General features: G+C 36.6%; 1 pseudogene; it reads right to left on the reverse strand.

The window, feature by feature from the left end:
• Nucleotides 1–10,488: 10,488 nt before the first annotated feature.
• Nucleotides 10,489–12,492, reverse strand: LOC102907359 (RNA-binding protein EWS pseudogene; annotated as a pseudogene).
• Nucleotides 12,493–19,138: the final 6,646 nt, after the last annotated feature.

Raw genomic sequence — 19,138 nt, forward strand, 5'->3', positions numbered from 1 at the left:
GTGTATTTAAAACAAAGCACGTGCTGAGGGTATTTTCCAAATAAAGTGTACAACCATCACTCTTTCTCTAAAATCATGTGAAAGGATTTCCTATTGCTCCACAAATAAGGCCCCAAGATACTTAAATGTACTCTGTGCACCTTTTCATACACCACACCCTCCAACTATTTCCTTGCCATGTATTCTCTAACCATACTGACTTTTTGTGTTATGTACACACAGCATGATTTCTGTCTCAAAATCTTGCTGTACCATCAACCTGTCACCCACTAACTCTTCATCGCTCAGAGCTCATATCAAATGCCATCCCTTACAAGAGGCCATATCAAACTATCTTATTTGAAATAGCATCAATTCTTTCCATTACCATCACCATTCTTTATCCCAGTACATGATTTCAAATTCCTTTTACCAAAATATGCTCAATAAGTATTTATGGGGTGAAGAAGTACTTTGCAGGATAATACTTAATAAAATGCTTCCTCACCCAAGTGAGTATATGGAGTTCTTAGAATAAATCATATTCTAAATTATAATAAGAAGAATAAAGGGAAATGAAATTTATATTCCCAATTTTCTGAATCATTTCAGAATTCTGAATCAATCTATATCAAAAAGAAAAAATCATTAGTGGCTTTTTTTAATGTTCATCTAGCAAATACTTTGGCAAAACTCAGTGTACCCTGAGTCTTAACAAAAACTATATTCTTTGGGAAGCAGGAAAAGGACAGGATATGTGAAGTCAAGCATCTTCCCTTGAGAAATCTGTTATCAGTCAAAATAAAGTTATCTTGATCTTCTTGGTTCTTAGAAGTTACATTGTATTGGATGCATGGAAAAAAATGACTCCTTGCTACAAAATGGCTAGACATACTTGAGCACATCTTGTCAGTGTCTTTCTCTGTTTTATGGAAATAAGAGTTTCTGTCTTGTATAACTCAAAGACATATTTTGAACTTCAAATTAAATGAAGAGGATTAGAGGACATTCTCTTGTCAAACCCCATGAAAGAAGAAAACAGAGTTTTTCCACAAGCATTGCATTTTTTTTTCAAAAGGAGAATAATAATCTTTTGTGCAATATTCAAGAATTTCTACAAAACAAGTTTCTTTCTTAGCCATTAATATTCAATCTCAGTCAAGGTTTCACTCTGTAATATCTTTAGTATTCTCTCTAGATCCATATAGACATACAAAAGAATTACTTTGCAACAGTAAAAACAAATTGGAAATGCTTCCCCTTGTGTATAGCAGACCATAAATTTACCTGCTAAGAATGTGATGGATTCACTCGAGTTAGAGACAGGACTGGCAATGAAAGATGCCCAATAATTGAATAGAGCCAGTTTTATAACAGGGTCTGTATAGTATGACTGGGAAAGTAATGAAGGTTGTAAAAATACCTTCACTTTACTATGACATTGTCTTAAATTTCAGCACTAGAAGGACATTTTGAATCTATAAGTAGATAAAATTTTGGTTAAGATAATCAATACCTTTTGTTACAACAACCCACTACTTCATTAATGTACAACATAGATTAATTAATCTAATTAACTTGCTCCTAACCATTACCACTTAGTGCAAAATTTTAATCAAATCCCTGAGGAAATGAAGAACAGATACTACTATACATGGCCTAGATAAGACACTAAGAGTATGGTTTTCTGCTTTGAAAATAGGAACGCTTAAAATGGACCCCAGACAGACAGAAAACTGTGAAGAGTGCATGGGATGATGATCCAGAAATTCCATGTGACTACAGAAAGAATACACAAAGGTACAAACTAGCAGATACTTTATCATTCAGCTACATTTCATTTCAATCTTTATGCTGCTTTGGTCTTATTTAAATATACATAGAGTATTCAATTATGTTAACAAGATCTCTACTAAAATAAACAAAATCTTCCTACTTGTTCCTGGTGATTTTATATTTGTCTTTTGCTAAGGAGTGTTTTATAATGTCTACATCCATGAATTCTGCATGATTCTGACTTAATAGAGGCATAAGCTTATAGTAAAAATTCAATTGACCCAATGCACTTTAACCACAAGAGAAATGAACCAAGCATGATTCCCTATATAAATATTTTTATTCTAATTTCAATTCAGCTTTTGTTTTACTGAAAAGAACTTTATTGATCGTCTTAGCCCTTGTATTAAAAGAAAACTGCTTTTTCTATGTATACTAACTTCAACATGACCCACTTTTTATTGAAGAATAAATCTTGAGGGTCTAATGAGGGCACAATGTCCCCAAACTTCATGAATTTCTGTAAAGAATATTACAAAGGGCAAAAGTCTTACTCAGCATCTGACAAAAATAAGCTGGTATAGCACTATGAAGCTTCCCTTGCTGACTATATTTTCCTTATTATTTATCAATATTTCAAATACTTTCTGCTATAAACTATCATTATTGCTTATTTTTCACTTAATGTGTAGAGTCTGTATTAGTAAATATGGATGGTTATGAAACATGTTAATCATTAAACAAACATAAATCACATTAATATAAAATAAACAGTATTTATCAGAGGAGTTTCTTTAGTGCCAGCAATGATTGTGGAAAACTGGACAGAAAGGGAATAGTTTCTGCAAAAAAAAGGTACCCATGTATCCTACACAGTAGTCAGGACTGGGTCATAGACACAGCTCATTTCCAGGCTTCAGTAACAAGCAGCTAAATATTAATTTTATTCAGTAATGGCAGTATCTTGTGTTGTCTTACTGTATTCTATTGCCTAAATTGTGTAATAGTCATCTCCTCTATGAGGTTTTTATTAGTTGCATAGCCATACATCTTTACCAAAAATTATCATTTATCATAGTATTCATTTAGCCTCAGTAAACTTTATCTTAAGTAAATATCTTAATAAGCCTAAAGAGAAGCAAAAAACAGAAAAAGAGGTAAAAAATTTTTTCCAGATTGACAAGATGGCTCAATAGGTACAAACACTTGCCATAGAACCTGGCAACCCAAGACTGATCTCTAGGACCTAAATGGTGGAGAAAGCCTACTTCGCCAAATTTTCCTCTAAAATCCACATCCCAGCATGACATGCATATACATATGTGTCCTGAACACGCTTATTCCTCTAGGCAATTCTATTATCTGTGTTTCAGTATTGTAACTATTCCAGATAGTAAGATAGCACAGATAGAAAGCAGAAAGTAGACAAAGTAGACAAACAAGTTCCTTCAAAAGTAGCAAGATTGAGACTAAAGATTACCTTCTCCTTTCAATGATTCCTCATAAAATAATTAGAGTATCCATAGAGAACCCAGTAGATATGCCAGGTTACAATTATTATTTTAATATTAATGCATTAACTCTATGAGAACTATTAGGGATTAGAACTGTTTCCGATAATAAAGTTATTCTACCCTGTTAAGACCGTGATTTGGGAAAACACAATTAAAATTCTCAGACTATATTTTTAAAAAAATAATTTTATCAGAATCATATTAAGTCCTTAAAAACCCAGGTCATCCTGAGACAAAATTAATGTGAGATTCCAAATGTAGTAGTATGATAATAACCTGATGATAAAAATTTTATCATGGAAAATAGAGTCTGATAAATTCAAATTAGAAGCCAAGATTGAAAATAGCCTGAGCCTGCAATAGTTTGGTCTTTCTATGAAGATGATGATGAGCTCACAAACATTTTCTAAATCTTTTTTTTTTAAATAGTGCCTGCAAGCTGGTTGGTGGTGACGCACACCTTTAATCTCAGCACATAGGAGACAGAGGCAGTCAGATCTCTGTGAGTTCGAGGCCAGCCTGGGCTACTTAGTGAGTCCCAGGAAAGGTGCAAAGCTACACAGAGAAACCCTGTCTCAAAACAAACAAACAAACAAATAGTGCCTGCAAATCCAGAACCTACAGAACTATTAAACTCAATCCAAGAGCCAGATTCTAATATGGAATCAAGACTTTGATTAAAAATAATCATAAAAAGGAAGATCAGGAAGATATTGACTAAGTGACAATAATCTTAGATTATAGAAAATAAACATTCCAGTGAGCAATTGGAGGGGGAAAAAGACAATGGTATTTGGTATATTTTAGATGTGGCTCACTCTCCAAAAACTTCTTTTCTGGGCTTAGTTTTCAGGTTAGCACTGTTGAAAAGTGGTAGACTCTTTAAGAGGTGGGCCATTTTGAGAAATCTTCGCACCATTGGTGGGTGAGTTCAAAATAGAGGTTATGAGAACCCTTACCCCCATCTCTTTCCTCATTTCTTATGTTTCTTGTTAATCAGATATTTGATTTATTCTATCATATAGTCTCCACAAATCTAGACGACAAAATAATTTTCACCATTTTTATGGGGGTGGAGGGAGAGAAAAATCTCTCTACCTAGCCCTGGCTTTCCTGGAACACACCATGGAGATCAGGGTGGCCTCAAAATTACAGAGACCTGCCTGCCTTTGCCTTCTAGGTGTTGAGATCACAGGTTCAAAGATCTGTCAGTATTAGTAAGTATTCAAGTTCTTAACATTGTAGCTTTGCACATACTACTTAACTTTATTTTTTAAATAATTTTGTTCCCCTTCATTTATTTTTTTACTCTAACTACTTAAAGATGTATCACTTTGAAGCATATGCATTTTAATTGAAGGTGCTAAATTTCTGCTTTAGCTCAGGCTTTTCTGCCTTTGAGGATCATGACTACCTTATGATACCTTGTCAACCTGGATTTTTCTTGAACATGTGGTTGCATTCTATATTAGGCTTTGTGTGGGAGTCAAATGAACTGATCTTTAGTAAGAAATCTAACTTGGACCAAAGAGATGGTCCAGCAGTTGAGAGCACTAGCTGATCTTCCAAAGGATCTGGGTTTGATTCTTAACATCCACATGGTGGATCACAACCATCTGTAACTCCAGTTCCAGAGAATCTGACACCATTTTTGAGATTCCATGGGCACAGCATACATATGGTGTATTGACATACATGCAGACAAAACACCAATCAAAATAAAACAAATAAATCTTTTGAAAAATAAAGAATTTTAACAGTGCTTTAAACTCTATGGACACCTTGCTGTGTCTGACAGTAGGGTTATTAGAAGTAGTAACAAATAGATTTTTGAAATCAATAAACACCAAACCTAATGTTCTGGTAAAGTAGTTTTCAAGTTTGTGTCACTACAGGGTAACTAGATTAGTCTGAAAAACATTCATTTTGATAGAATTCTTTACTATTACTTCTTACAATGCAAACAAGATGGTTTACATCTTTTTTTCTATGTAGCAAAGAAGGGTATGTGTTACACATGGCTAGGGTGCTTATGTGAGATTTTCATGAACTGTTTGAGTCCTTGTACTGAATTAAATAGCATTTCTGGGTCTTATGTAAATCTGTGAAATTAAAGTGTTATTAAATAATGTTTGTTGTGTAAAAAAACTTTAAAAATGAATAAAAAAGAACTACCTTAGTATACGTGAACATAAACAATAATCTGGCCACTGAAATTATTACAAAAGGAATATATTATCCCTTATTATTTACACTTTACTCTCAGTGTATAGGAAGATATAAGACATTTAATTTTTCTTCCAAATGACATTTTGCCAATTTAATAAATTTTAAATGGAAGAATTCAGAGATGACACCATGAGGCACAATGGCACATGCTTGTAACCTCCATACTCAGAAAGTAGAGAAAGAGAACACTGTGTAGCAGAAGCATAGGAATCCAAGTTAAAAACTTCAGATTCACATGAAAAACTAAGTATAACTTAGAACATGCCTAAGTTATGCCCATTGAGGTAGGGAATAGACACAGAAGGATCACTGAAGCTTCTGAACACTTTACTTCCTGTTCAATGAGATAGTCTACTAAAAAGAGTAAGTAGAAGAGTGATAGAGTAGGATACCAGAGGTCCTCTTCTAGTTTTTGTGTATGTATGAACTCACACACATGTGCATCATATATGTCACACTTATGGCTCTCCACTGAAAAAAAATCAAGAGATTACACATAATATGGATAATAAAGCAATGCAAAATTTTCATATTTAAAATAAATATATGTTAATTAATGCCTTGTGTTTTATTACCTGGTATATAAATTCATAATGAACAGTGTTTTTATCTCAGTGTTCAATGATCACAAATATAAACTAATTATTCACCCCCTAAGCTACTGTTTTAATTATGGCAAAAATTATCTTCCATATGTAACAGGCACAGTGAGAGACAAGTGGTACAGAAACTCACCTGAAGAAACATGCTCATTCATGTAAATATAAGTTACCCAATGGGCCCCCATGACTCATTGATTGTCAAAAATTAGCTGATTATCTCTTTTGTACAACAATCACCATTATTCCTACCTCACTAATCCTTTTTGGCTTGTATCTTATTCTAAATTAATGATTTCTGAAGAAGAAAGGAAGGAGAAATAAGATAAGTGGATCTATTACTTTTCACTAATATTGGTCATGAAAAGACAAACTTAAAATGTTGGTGAAAAGTTTGTTAACTAATAATGCTAGCTAATTTCTTCATGGCTTTTATTTGTACACATTATTTTCTTCCAAATATTAAATTTTTATCAAGAGAATTTGTGGTAGTTTGAATGAAAATTCCCCCATAGGGTTTTATACTTGAATGCTTAGTCACTGGGTTGTAGAACTGTTTGGAAAGTATTAGGAAATGTGGCCTTGTTGGAGGAAGTGTGGCCTTGTTGGAGGAGATATATCCCTGAGGGCAGGCTTTGAGGTTTCAAAAGCCCACATCAGAACTCTCTTTTTCTGCCACCTGCAAATGAAAATTAAAGCTTAAAGCTATTGTTCTAGTTCTCTGCCTGTCTTCTTCCTGCCATGATGATCATGGACTAACCCTCTAAAACTATTAGCAAGCTCTTAATTAAATACTTTCTTTTTGTAAGTGTTGTCTTGGTCATGGTCTCTCTCCACAGAAATAAAACAGTAACTAAGACGGAATACATTGTATTATGGTCATCAGTATTTTTTTTTTACTGGAATTCTCCTCGTTTGTATATGACCAATCATATAAGAAATTGCTAAAAGTACCTCCATTGACAGGAAAATTTAATAGATATTTAATGAACATATTTCATATAATTTTCCAGTATTCACAAAATTGGAATTAATCTCTTTAGTTATTTGTTGTTTGATCTGAATGGTGAAAGGTGTTAGTGTATATGTTTGTGTATTTATGCTGTGTTGGGGTATTTGTTGAGAGGTATGCTGAATGGAGTGGTGGGCCAGAGGTTTTGAATATTTACCAGTCATTTTCTAATTTGCCTTAAACATAATTTGCTATTATACTTTGGGTACTTTTAGTGTTTCATACACACGTCATCCCTTTCTCTCTTCTTCAAAATGTCCTTTCTTCATTTTCAGAGCATCAATAGATCTAAGGAAGCGAATATACAAACTGAATTTGAAAAATCTTGTTGACAAAAAAGAACACCGGGTATATTTTAAAGTCAAATTGAAAAGATTTTCGTAGACCAGAATAAAATATTGTGAGCACTCATAACACTAACATATACAATTTGTATATATCAAATATGTTAAAATGTGATAGCTTAATATTATATTGTGATATGATGTGTATATTTAAACATATACATTTAATGTCTTTAATTGTTCAATCCATAGGCACTAGATTTATCTTCTTGTAGATGAACCTTAAAAGGTCTTATTAATAAAAACAAACCCAGAGGCAGGTATTGGGGTGAACACTAAAGGATCAGAGAAACAGAACAAGACACAGATAACCTTACCTTGCCAACTTCTCAGCCGATCCTGTTTCTTCAAACTGGAAGGCTCTGAGTCCTCATCCAGATGGGTCTCAGTTGTACTGCTGCTAAAAGCCTAAAAGCTTAACAAACCCAGTTCCTGGTCTTTACACCTTATATACCTTTCTGCTTCCTGCCATCACTTCCTGGGATTAAAGGCATGTGTCTTTCCCAAGCAAAGACATGAGATGTCAAGTGCTGGGACTAAAGGTGTGGGTCACGATGCCTGGTTGTTTCCAGTGTGGTTTTGAACTCATAGAGCTGATCATCCTCATCCAGATGGATCTCTGCCTCCAGAATGCTAGGATTAAAAGTGTCTGTGCCACCATTTTCTGACTTCTATGTCTAGCTAGTGGATGTTCTGTTCTCTGATCCCAGATAAGTTTATTAGGGTGCACAATATATTGGAGAATAAAGTATCACAACATCTTCTAACTTAAAATTAAAATTAATCACAAGCAAAACATATGAAACAATCATTTTCAAGATACTGGACATCAAGAAACAATAACATATAATAATCATTGAGAGACAGATAGCATGGTAATCGCAACAAATGCTTTGATGAGTTTTTCCAGCATAATGCAAGGGAGGTTGCCCCACATATAGCTTGCCCAACTTTATGAGTTGAATTGATAAAATTTATATGTAATTCTTGAAGGAACAAATATAGAGATAATTTCTACTAAAGTGTCTAAATTCTATGAAATAAGAGCTTATACAGACAAAACACAAAACTTGGAACATGCATATAAGGAAATAATCCAGTCTTGAGGAAGAACTTCTATCTACCTAAAGGCACAATTCTGAATGCTAACATATACCAAGAATAACTCTTCTTCTATATATTTAGATTGAAAAAAGTAAAACCTCAAATTTTGGAGTTATTGAGCATCTGGAAGGTATTTCCATAATAGTGAAAGAATACTAAGCAAAACTGACCTGAAATTTTAAAAACAACATATAAAATAATCAAAATATTTACAATAGTGATGCACACTTTACATTTATTAATACATAAAATATATTTTTATAAATATGGTGAACTTAATGATATTAAATATTCTCACAAAATTATCAAGTATGTAAAGAATCAAGACTTTGTTTACTATAATGAGGAGAAAATGTCAATTGAACCTGTGCCAGAACTAACACAGGTTTAACACTTAACAGTCAAAAGTATTAAAAATAGTTACTGTAACTATATTTTATATATTTAGATTGGTAAAAACACAGAAGGCATAAAAGACTCAAACCAATTTCCTAAACATAGATGTTATAATGTTTTATATGAAATATATGTATATATTAAGATATAATGTTATTAATAGCATATTTAATGTTTTGGAAAATATATTAAGGAACTTGAAATCTGTGCTGATTAGTTGTTTGCTTGGTTTTGTTTGTCAACATAACAAACCTAGAGTCATCTGAGAAGAAGGAACCTCAACTGAAAAGAAGCTGTCAACAGATTGCCTCTAAGTAAGTCTTTGAAGGCATTTTCTTGATTAATGATTGAAGTGGAAGGGCCAAGCCTACTCTGAACAGTGCTACCCTTGGTCAGGTGGTCTTGGGATATATAAGAAAGCTGAGGGGGCCATGAAAGCAAGCTGTTAATCAGTGTTTTTCCATGGTCTCTGCTTCAGTTCCTGTCTCCAGGTTCCTGTCCTACCATACTTTCATGATGGACTTGATCAAAATATGTAAGCCAAATAAACCAGTTCCTCCTCAAGTTGCTTTTGGTCATGGTAATTTATTAAAGCAAAAGAAGGTAAACTAAAGGCATATCATAAAATCTATTAAAAATAAAATAAGAAAAATTAAGGAGCAAGAATAAAATCAGTGTGTTGTAGAACAACTTCAGGCAAGAAAAATAATAGCTGAAGGTTTTCCAAGTTGCATGAAAACCAATTAAGAAATACATCATCTCAATGAAATGCAAGCATAAGAAATAGTAATAAAATTACATCACAGTCAAACTATTCACATTAGAGATAAAGAGAAAAATGCTTAAATTATTCAAATATGAAAAAAGACATTTATGGATAGAAGGATCAAAAATGAGGACAAGAGTAGAAATTCTGTTGAACACAAATGAAAAATAGTGAAGAAATTATTTAAGTCCTGAAAGAAAACAAGAAGTAAAACTAGAACTCCGTACCTCATAAAATATTTATTAAAAAACTAGAATGCTATACCTCACAAAAGTTTTTTAAAAAGTAAGGGAAATGCAAATGTTTTCTGACAACAAAGGAAGATAAAGAATGTCTGTTCAGGTAGGCAGAAAATGATATCAGAGGGAAAGTTAAGTCAATATAAAGAGATGCAGACAACAATTGGCTACGTGACTTTTTTTTTAACCATTTAATTTGTTTTAATGTTTCTTCACAAATGGTGAAAATACTAAAGTACAGACAAGGAATAATCATAATGTTGTGGCCAACATTATAAATATGGAATTATAAAATTAAAACATTTCAATCTGGGACGGGCGGTGGTGGTGCACGCCTTTAATCCCAGCACTCGGGAGGCAGAGCCAGGCAGGTCTCTGTGAGTTCGAGGCCAGCCTTGGCTACCAAGTAAGTTCCAGGAAAGGCGCAAAGCTACACAGAGAAACCCTGTCTCGAAAAACCAAAAATAAATAAATAAATAAATAAATAAATAAATAAATAAATAAATAAATAAATAAATAAATAAATAAATAAATAAATCTGGTCGTCAATGCTGCTCTGCGGGTCTCTCTAGTAGGGCAGGCCTCTATGTTCCTCAGGGTGCTTGCCTTTATCTATTTTCCCAGGCCCTCCACATCCGCGTCTTCCTCCTCCCATCTGTTCCATCAATGGTCCAGGAGGCCCCCCAGGACTACCTTGTCTTCGTCCACCAAAGCCACCATGGTCCATGCCACGGCCACCTCGGAAGCCACCTCTGTCTCCACCTCGGCCACCTCTGAACATTCTTCCAGGACCGCCACGGTCCTTAAGTCCACCTCTTCCTCCCCACATACCACCAGGGCCGCCTCAGCCATGATCACCACCCGGAGGTGGGAAGGGTGGCAGGAAGAAGCCCTCGGGCTTAGGGGCCTTACATTGGTTGCATTCTGTTCTCCAGGCGAAGTTCTGGTTTCCACAGCCCGGATTGGGACACTGCCAGTCTCAGCTCTGTGCTGGACATTTCCTCCTCCAGAGGGGTTCTCTCAGTAGCCCCGGGGTCCCCTTGGGTGGAAACCTCCTCTGTCTCCTCCACAGCCTCTCATTCAACCCATGGGTCCTCCAGGACCTCCTGGGCCACCAGGACCTCCGCAAAGTGGTGGTGGCATTCTTCTGCCTTCATGAGGTGGCATGCCACCCCGCATGCTGTTCATTGGACGCTTCTTTCAGGCAAGAGAAACTTTAAGTTTTCTTCCTTGAAAATCTTTTCCATCAAACCACTCCACGGCAGCCTTGGCAGTTGGAGGGTCTTCATAGGACACTGTGTCATCACCTTTAGGCTTTCCTGTCTCCTTATCCAGGTAGATGTGGATCATGGGTTGCCCAGTTCTCTTGTTCATCTTGACAACCCCACACTGCTTAAAGAAGTCTGCCAGGTCATCTAGAGTCACATTGTCATTTAAACCATGCACATAAATTGCACTGTTGTCAGAGTCTTCATCGGGATCTATAGGAAGGCCTAGATCAAGATCTGGTCCTTCATCCATGGGTCCACCAGGCTTATTGAAGCCACCTCGCTCTCCAGCACTGCCCATTCCACCGCGTCCTCCTCCTCGCCCACCTCTGCTCATGCCTCCACGATCAAGTCCCCCTCTTCCCCTGCCTGGTTATTAGAGCCACTCATGCTCCGGTTCTCTCCTGGTCCATAAATTCCTCCAGACTCCTGCCCATAAACACCCATGCTACTGGGGTGGTCCTGTCGGAATGAACTCTGCTGCCCGTAGCTGCTGCTCTGTTGGCTATATAGACTTGGAGCCTGGCTGTAGGATCCAGTCTGAGGGGGGTAACTAGTGGGAGGCTGCTGCCCATAGCTGCTTTGTTGACCATAGCTACTCGGCTGTCCATAGCTGCGCGACTGACTGTCCATAGGTGTTCTGCTGAGAGTAACTGCTCTGATCGTAACTAGTAGGCTGTGAGGAGGAGTAGCTGGTAGGAGGACAGGATGGAGGTGCGGTGACTGGCTGCATGAGATAGCTCCCAGGTACCTGGGGATAACTGTAGTTACTCTGTCCATATCCAAGGCTGGGCTGCTTATAACCCCCTGTGCTAGATTGAGGTTGTCTATTCTCAGCAGGCTTGTGGTCTTGTAGGTGCAGTGGCTGCTGGCTGCTGGCCATAGGCTGGGTAGGTAGGCAGGCTGGGTGCCATATGCAGACTGAGCTGCATAAGAGGCCTGGGTTGTGGTGACTGTAGCAGCGGTGGTGTCATAAGCACCAGTGCCATATCCTTGGACAGGATGGCTGTATGCCTGGGGGGCAGTTGGAGTGGTATAACCAGTGGGAGGCTGTCCAAAAGAAGTTGCATATGCAGTCTGCCCATAGGTGGCAGTGATCTGAGCCTGGGTATAGCTGACATCAGTAGGCTATCCATAGGTTCCATAGCTTTGTTGCCCATATGCCTGGGTGGTCTGTGCATATCCTTGAGTTGACTGGGCGGTGTAAGCACTATAGCCCTGCTGGGCTGCAGCTTAGCTGTAGGTACTGTAATCTGTGGGTGCCATTTTCTCTCCTTCCTCCTCATTCTCTCAAAGTCTGTCTTGGCTGCATGACTTTTTAATGTAAACTTTCTTTACAAATCTCAGGCTGTCCTTGAAATCAAATATTTATTCTTATTTTCTCTGATGAGCTCTTCAGGTAAGAAACAATCAAAAGTAAATCTTTGGTGCTGTTGAGATGGCACTGGCACAGGGGTTAAGAGCATTTGGTGCTCTTGAGGAGGACCTGTTTCAGTTCTCAGCACGCACATGGTAGTTCACAGCAATCTATAATGTCAGTTCTGGGGTAACTGACTCCCTATTCTGACTGCTGCAGGAACTGTACTCATGCAATTACACACAAGTAAAACACATACACATAAAATAAAGAAAAGTACTGTTGGTAAAGTTTAGATTGACAGTTAATAAATGAATAACTACAGGTTGAAACTATCAACAAATTCAACTTTAGTTCCCCATTAAAAAGTGGAAAAACTCCCAGAAAAAAATTAAAATATTTTTGATAGTTTTATGTAAGAGTATTATATTTCAGTATTTTTATTGAAAATAATTTTTCATACAATATATTCTGATCATGGTTTCCACTTCCTCCTTTCCTTCCAGATTGTTTTCTACCCATCCAACTCCATACCTTCTTGCACTCCCTCTTTAGAAAGCAGACAATTAACAACAAAAAAAGCCCACTAAGAAACCAGAATTCAAAGCAAATGCATGAAACACACACACACACACACACACACACACACACACACACACACGCGCGCACACACATGCACACACACAACACAAACACATATACTACATAACAAACATAAAATCAGAACCCATAGTATATAAGCAAAAGAGCAGTAAGGATAAAATTGCTGAAGTAAAAAGATACAAAACAAACAAAAAACTAAACCAAAACAACAACAAAAAGCCTCCAAAGATGCCATTGAGTTCATTTTGTGTTGATCATCAATGGGTGGGTGTGGAGGCTGCACTTATGTGTGGTTTGTATACTCAGAGAGACTCCCTTGGAGAAAATTAATTTTTCCTCTGCAAGTAGCTGTCAATTGGAAATAGCTTCTTGATCATGTCCACTTTCCCATCTCCAGACTGGGATCCTAACTGTCTTGAACTTGTGTGGGGCATTTTTGTACTGCCATGGGCTCTGTGAGTTCACACCAGTCCTGTTGTGTCTGGAAGACAGATTTTTTGGTGCCATTCATGCCCTCTTGCTCTATTTTCATCATTTCTAATATAATGAACTACTGAGAACTTGCGACTTTAAAGTTTAATCATTACACGACTAAAATTGGGGTCAAGGGAAGTTAGAGAATCTCTGATATTAAAGCAATGAAAAAGTTAAAATGTCAATTAACCACTCTTTAATAAAGGGCCCGATAAACTTAAATCCGAGGCAGCTTCTAGATTAATCTGTCATTTTACATGTAGTGCAGAGTATAGAAGACCACATTTTGAAAAATCCTATCAAGAAGAGACGTTTTATTGGCTAGTTTTAGGTCAATGTCTCAAGCTAGAGTCATCAGGGAGGAGGTAGACTTAACTGAGACAATGCTTCCATAAGAAATGGCTATAAGGAATTTTTTCAAATAGTGGTCCACAGAAGAGAGCCCAGCGGGTGGTGCCATCCTTGGGCTGGTGGTCCTGGGTTCTATAAGAAAGCAGTCAGAGAGAAAGCCAGTAAGCCACATCCCTCCATCATCTCTACATCAGCTCCTACCTCCACTTTCTTTCCCTGGGTGAGTTCCAGCTCTCACTGTTTTTGGTGATTAACTGTGATATGGAACTGTGAGTGAAACAAATCCTTTCCTCCCCAAGTTGCTTTGGTCATGGTGTTTCATCACAGCAATATTAACCCTAACTATATCAGATATGATCAGTAAAATCTAGGAAATGTATTTTTTTCATTTGTTATTTTTTGTGTTTTTAGAAAACTATAAGAAAAAATAATTTAAATGAATAAAGTAAATAGGTTTAAGAGATGTATAAAATGAGCCGGGCGGTGGTGGCACACGCCTTTAATCCCAGCACTCGGGAGGCAGAGCCAGGCGGATCTCTGTGAGTTCAAGGCCAGCCTGGGCTACCAAGTGAGTTCCAGGAAAGGCACAAAGCTACACAGAGAAACCCTGTCTCGAAAAACCAAAAAAAAAAAAGAAAGAAAGAAAGAAAGAAAGAAAAGAAAAAAGAAAAAAAAGAGATTATAAAATGAATTCAATATTTGAATAGAGTAATTTGGATATAGATTTCAATAAGCAATTGTAAAAAGGCTATCTGAGGAAATATGAATGTAAATCATAGATTTAATATGAATTAATTTATTAATTTTAATTTGCTTTGACAATTTTATTTTTGAATTTATTCATTTTATTCTTTTATCATTTAGTACATCTATAAATAAATGTATTATATTCTTTGATCAAATTTCCTCAGATTATTCTCCTTTATTAACTTCATGTCCCACCAAATCACATCTTTCCAGGTGCTTAATACTACTCCTGTGCCTTTTTATTTTTATTTTTTTTTTTGACTCAAGGTATTCATTGAGGCTGCTTGCAAGGTTCTGGATGGGAGCTGTTTGAGGGGGAGAAATGTACCAGTGGATACACCAATGAGAAATATGACTCCCACTCCTTCTGCAACATTTAACTTTAGCTCTCCTGAGAAAGTTGGGGCCTTATGATACTTTCCCTCTTCCATGGTGGAGTGCTGATGAGCTCAATCTTATGGCAGTATTATGCAAACTGCTGTGACTTCATGGGTTCATCAGCCATGCCATGTCTAGCAGATAACATTTTATAGCATTATCTGGATAGATTGGTATGATAATTAGGATTTTCTTTGAAATAATCCAAAAAATTGAAACAGAATCATTTCTTGATTAATAATGGCTACTTAGTTGATTCATGCCAGGGAGTTCATTATATTATATTATCTGCTTTTGCATGTCTTTAATATTTCCAATGATTAAAAACATGTTTCCACTTTTAAGTTTCATCACTAGATCATAGGCTTCTGAGAGCAGTGAAGATAAGAAATGAGCAGCAGGAAGCTTGGTATTCACATAGAAAATAAACTTTTTTATGAACAGAGAGAGAGGAGAGAAAGAGGAACAGACAGAGACAGAGTGAGAGACACAGAGAGAGACAGAGAGAGAGAGGGAGAGAGAGAGATTAATTCAAGCACAGTGGCCTCAAAAGGTGTTTAGATTAGTTTTAAACACTTACTTAGTGGATAATTTTAAAAAGATTAGATGATAATACATTTAGAGTTTAATGATAAATGCAGGATTGCCTACATGTCAATCAGTCACCTGCTTCTAAAAGTCCATAAAGATACTTCTAAGGTTCAGAAACTATAATTTAAATGGCATTATTTGATATAGGATAGCTATTATAAGAACAAATGGCAAATATATAAATTTTTATAGATTTGAAAATTGGGTTATTTTTAACTGAATGCATGCCTTATTTTTACTTATTTTTCCTCTTTTGTTTTAATCACCCTTTCTGGATATTTCAATACACTCCTGTGATTTAGACTATTATATTAAAACTGAAATAAGTAGGGACATATTTATTAAATCTTAGCCCATTTACCAGATTTACCACTTTCTTAAGTTGTCCCTATCTAGTTTCTTTGACCCCTGTTTATATTTGATGGACATGCAAAGCCAGGCAACAACCAAAGCCAGGAAATGACTGTCAGTGTCTGTGGTATGGTATATTAGAATTGATTTGAAACCTGGATGTATTAATCTCAAATTGAGCAGCAAGCAGTGTTTGGCCTATGAAGTTAAGGAAAGAAGTGTTCTACAGCAGATGAGGGCAGTATATACCAAGCCTAACTTATATCTGGCCAAGATTCCAAATAAGCAGAGGAAAAATGAAAATTCACTTGGGTCTCACAGTGTGAAACATTCAGATATTTCAAACTCTCTGCAATTTTCACTTTGCAGGAGGATATTAGGTTTACTCAGCTATAACAATATGATTCTATAGATAAATCCATGAGTCTATGATTTCATGCAATTTGTTTAGCTGTCATGACATGTATCTAAGTGACAGTTTTTATCACTAGAAATGGCTTGTGCCCATGATTATCTTTTGAAAGCAATGGAGCTTAGCAGGGTTTTACAAAGAAGTAAATGGTATCTTTTTGAAAAAAAAAAAAAAAAGTAGACTCAGAACATGGATTAGGAGAAAGAACAATGAAACGGCAGTTCAGACTCTTTGAATTTCACTATAATTCGACTATTTGTTAGCTATGTGATCAAGGGCAAGTTACTTCACCTCTTAACCCCTGTTAACACATTGCTAAGACAATCTACTTATGTTAGATTACTTCTACAATATTTTCAGTTCTAATTCATTCATTGAGTATATAATTATTAAATACTCATTGAAGAGGCACAACATAATAGCTAAGTTCATGCTTCTGAAATTATACTCCTTAGCTTTTAAGTCATGTTTTTACTTACTGTATTTGTGTGCAAATAAACTACATATTTTAACTTCTCAATGCTTCATGGACCTCATTTAAATATTTTTATTTGTATTGAAAATAGATTATTTTCTCATACAATACATCCCAAATACAGTTTCTTCTCTCTCCACTCATCCCAGCTCCCCCTCCCCCACTCAGATCCACTCTCCCTCAGTTTCCTCTTCAAGGAAAAGCAGGCCTCCAAGAGAGGACAGACAAACAGAACAAAACAAGATACAGTAAGACAAGGCAAACGCCCCCTTATCAAGGCTGGACAAGGCAATCCAATGGGACAAAAATAGTCTCAAGAGCAGGCAAAAGTGTCACAGCCAGAAATGTAGGGAAAGAGTCTAAATGGAGGTTTCCATTGATTCCCTCAACTAGGAGATCAGGGAACTCCACAGAAGACGGGGAAGAAATACTGCAAGAGTAAGAGGAGATGGGTCACCAGGAGAACATGGCTCACTGAGTCAACTAAGCCGGCCTCTCATGGGCTCATAGGGACTTGAAGCAGCAAGCACATGTCCTGCATGGAACTACATCAGGTCCTCTGTGTATACATTATGGGTGTTAGCTTGATATTTTTGTGGGACTCCTAACAATGGGAACAGGTATTTCTCTGACTCTTTTCCTGTAGCACAAATCTTAAATGGTCTTATTAGTAAAAACAAACCCAGAGCCAGGTATTGGGGTGAACGCTGAAAGATCAGAGAGACAGAACCAGCCACAGCCACCGCACCTTGCTGATTCCTCAACTGATCCTGTTACCTCAGACTGGAGGCCTCTCAGTCCTTATCCAAATGGATCTCAGCTGAACTGCTTCTCGAAAGCCTGAAGCTTAACCAGCTCTAGTTCCTGGTTTTCTTCACGCCTTATATACTTTTCTGCTTTCTGCCATCACTTTCTGGGATTAAAGGCGTGAGTCATCATGCCTGGCTGCTTCCAGTGTGGCTTTGAACTCACAGAGATCCGCATGGATCTCTACCTCCAGAATGCTAGGATTAAAGGTGTGTATGCCACCATTTTCTGGCCTCTGTATCTAGTGGCTGTTCTGTTCTCTGACCCCAGATAAGTTTAAAGGGTGCACAATATTTTGGGGGGAACACAATATCACCACATTTGTCTGCTCAGGGTTCTCATTTATAAGGGAAGCTAATAATAGTACATAGCTCAGACAATTTTCTAAATCAAAAGAAGTACTGCATTTAATGAATGAGTTTGGAAAATTACCTCATGTTCAATAATTTTTAACTAATATTATTGTAAACTAAGCAATAGAGACACAATAAAGACTATGGTTGTTTGAATGAGAATGGCATAGGTTCATGTGTGAGTATTTAGTGTCCAGCTGGTGAAACTCTTTGGAAAGGATTAGGAGGTGTGGCCTTATTAGAGGATATATGTCACTATGGGTGGGATTTCAGGATTCAAAAGATTTGTGCAATTTCCAGTGTTCTCTCTTGCTCTCCCCTGCTTATGGATCAAGAATCAAGATATGAGCAATCAGCTGTTCCCATGTTCATGGATTTGAATTCTCTGAAATGGTAAGGCCAATTAATTTTTTTCTTTTATAAGTTCTCTTGGTCATGGTATGTTGTCACAGCAATATAAAAGTAACTATGACCTACTTTGGTTCTAGTAGTGATAGATTGTTGTGATAGGCCAGGTAATACTGTTTTTAGGGGGAATGTGGAAGACTTTGGGACTTGGAATAACAGAGTGCTTCAACATTGTAAGCAGAGGTTAAAAGGTCACCCTATCAGTAGTTTGGAAGATGATAGTGCTGGAGAGCTATGTGGACTGTGGAGTCCTAGCTAAAGAGTTTTCAGAAGAGAACAGTGTTAAGACTGAATGATTATGGGTTTTTTTTAATGTTCTACTAGGTGTATTTTAGATTATGATATGGCCATGAGCTTGTGGAGGGTAGGGAATGGATTATGGTGATTTTGATTACAATTGGATCCTTATTCTCTAATCTTTAAATACTTTGAGGTTTCAAAAGACCATTCTCAGTGTGTTCCCTGTCTCTCTCCCTCTTGTTTGTGGATGAAAATGTGAGTTCACAACTAGTTATGCTGCCATGCATTTATTATTTCATCAAGTACTCTGATCCTCTGAAACTGTAAGCCTAATTAAACACTTTCTCCTGAAGACGCTTTAGTTA

The sequence above is a fragment of the Peromyscus maniculatus genome, chromosome X (assembly GCF_049852395.1).
Source record: "Peromyscus maniculatus bairdii isolate BWxNUB_F1_BW_parent chromosome X, HU_Pman_BW_mat_3.1, whole genome shotgun sequence".
NCBI classification, from domain to species: domain Eukaryota; kingdom Metazoa; phylum Chordata; class Mammalia; order Rodentia; family Cricetidae; genus Peromyscus; species Peromyscus maniculatus.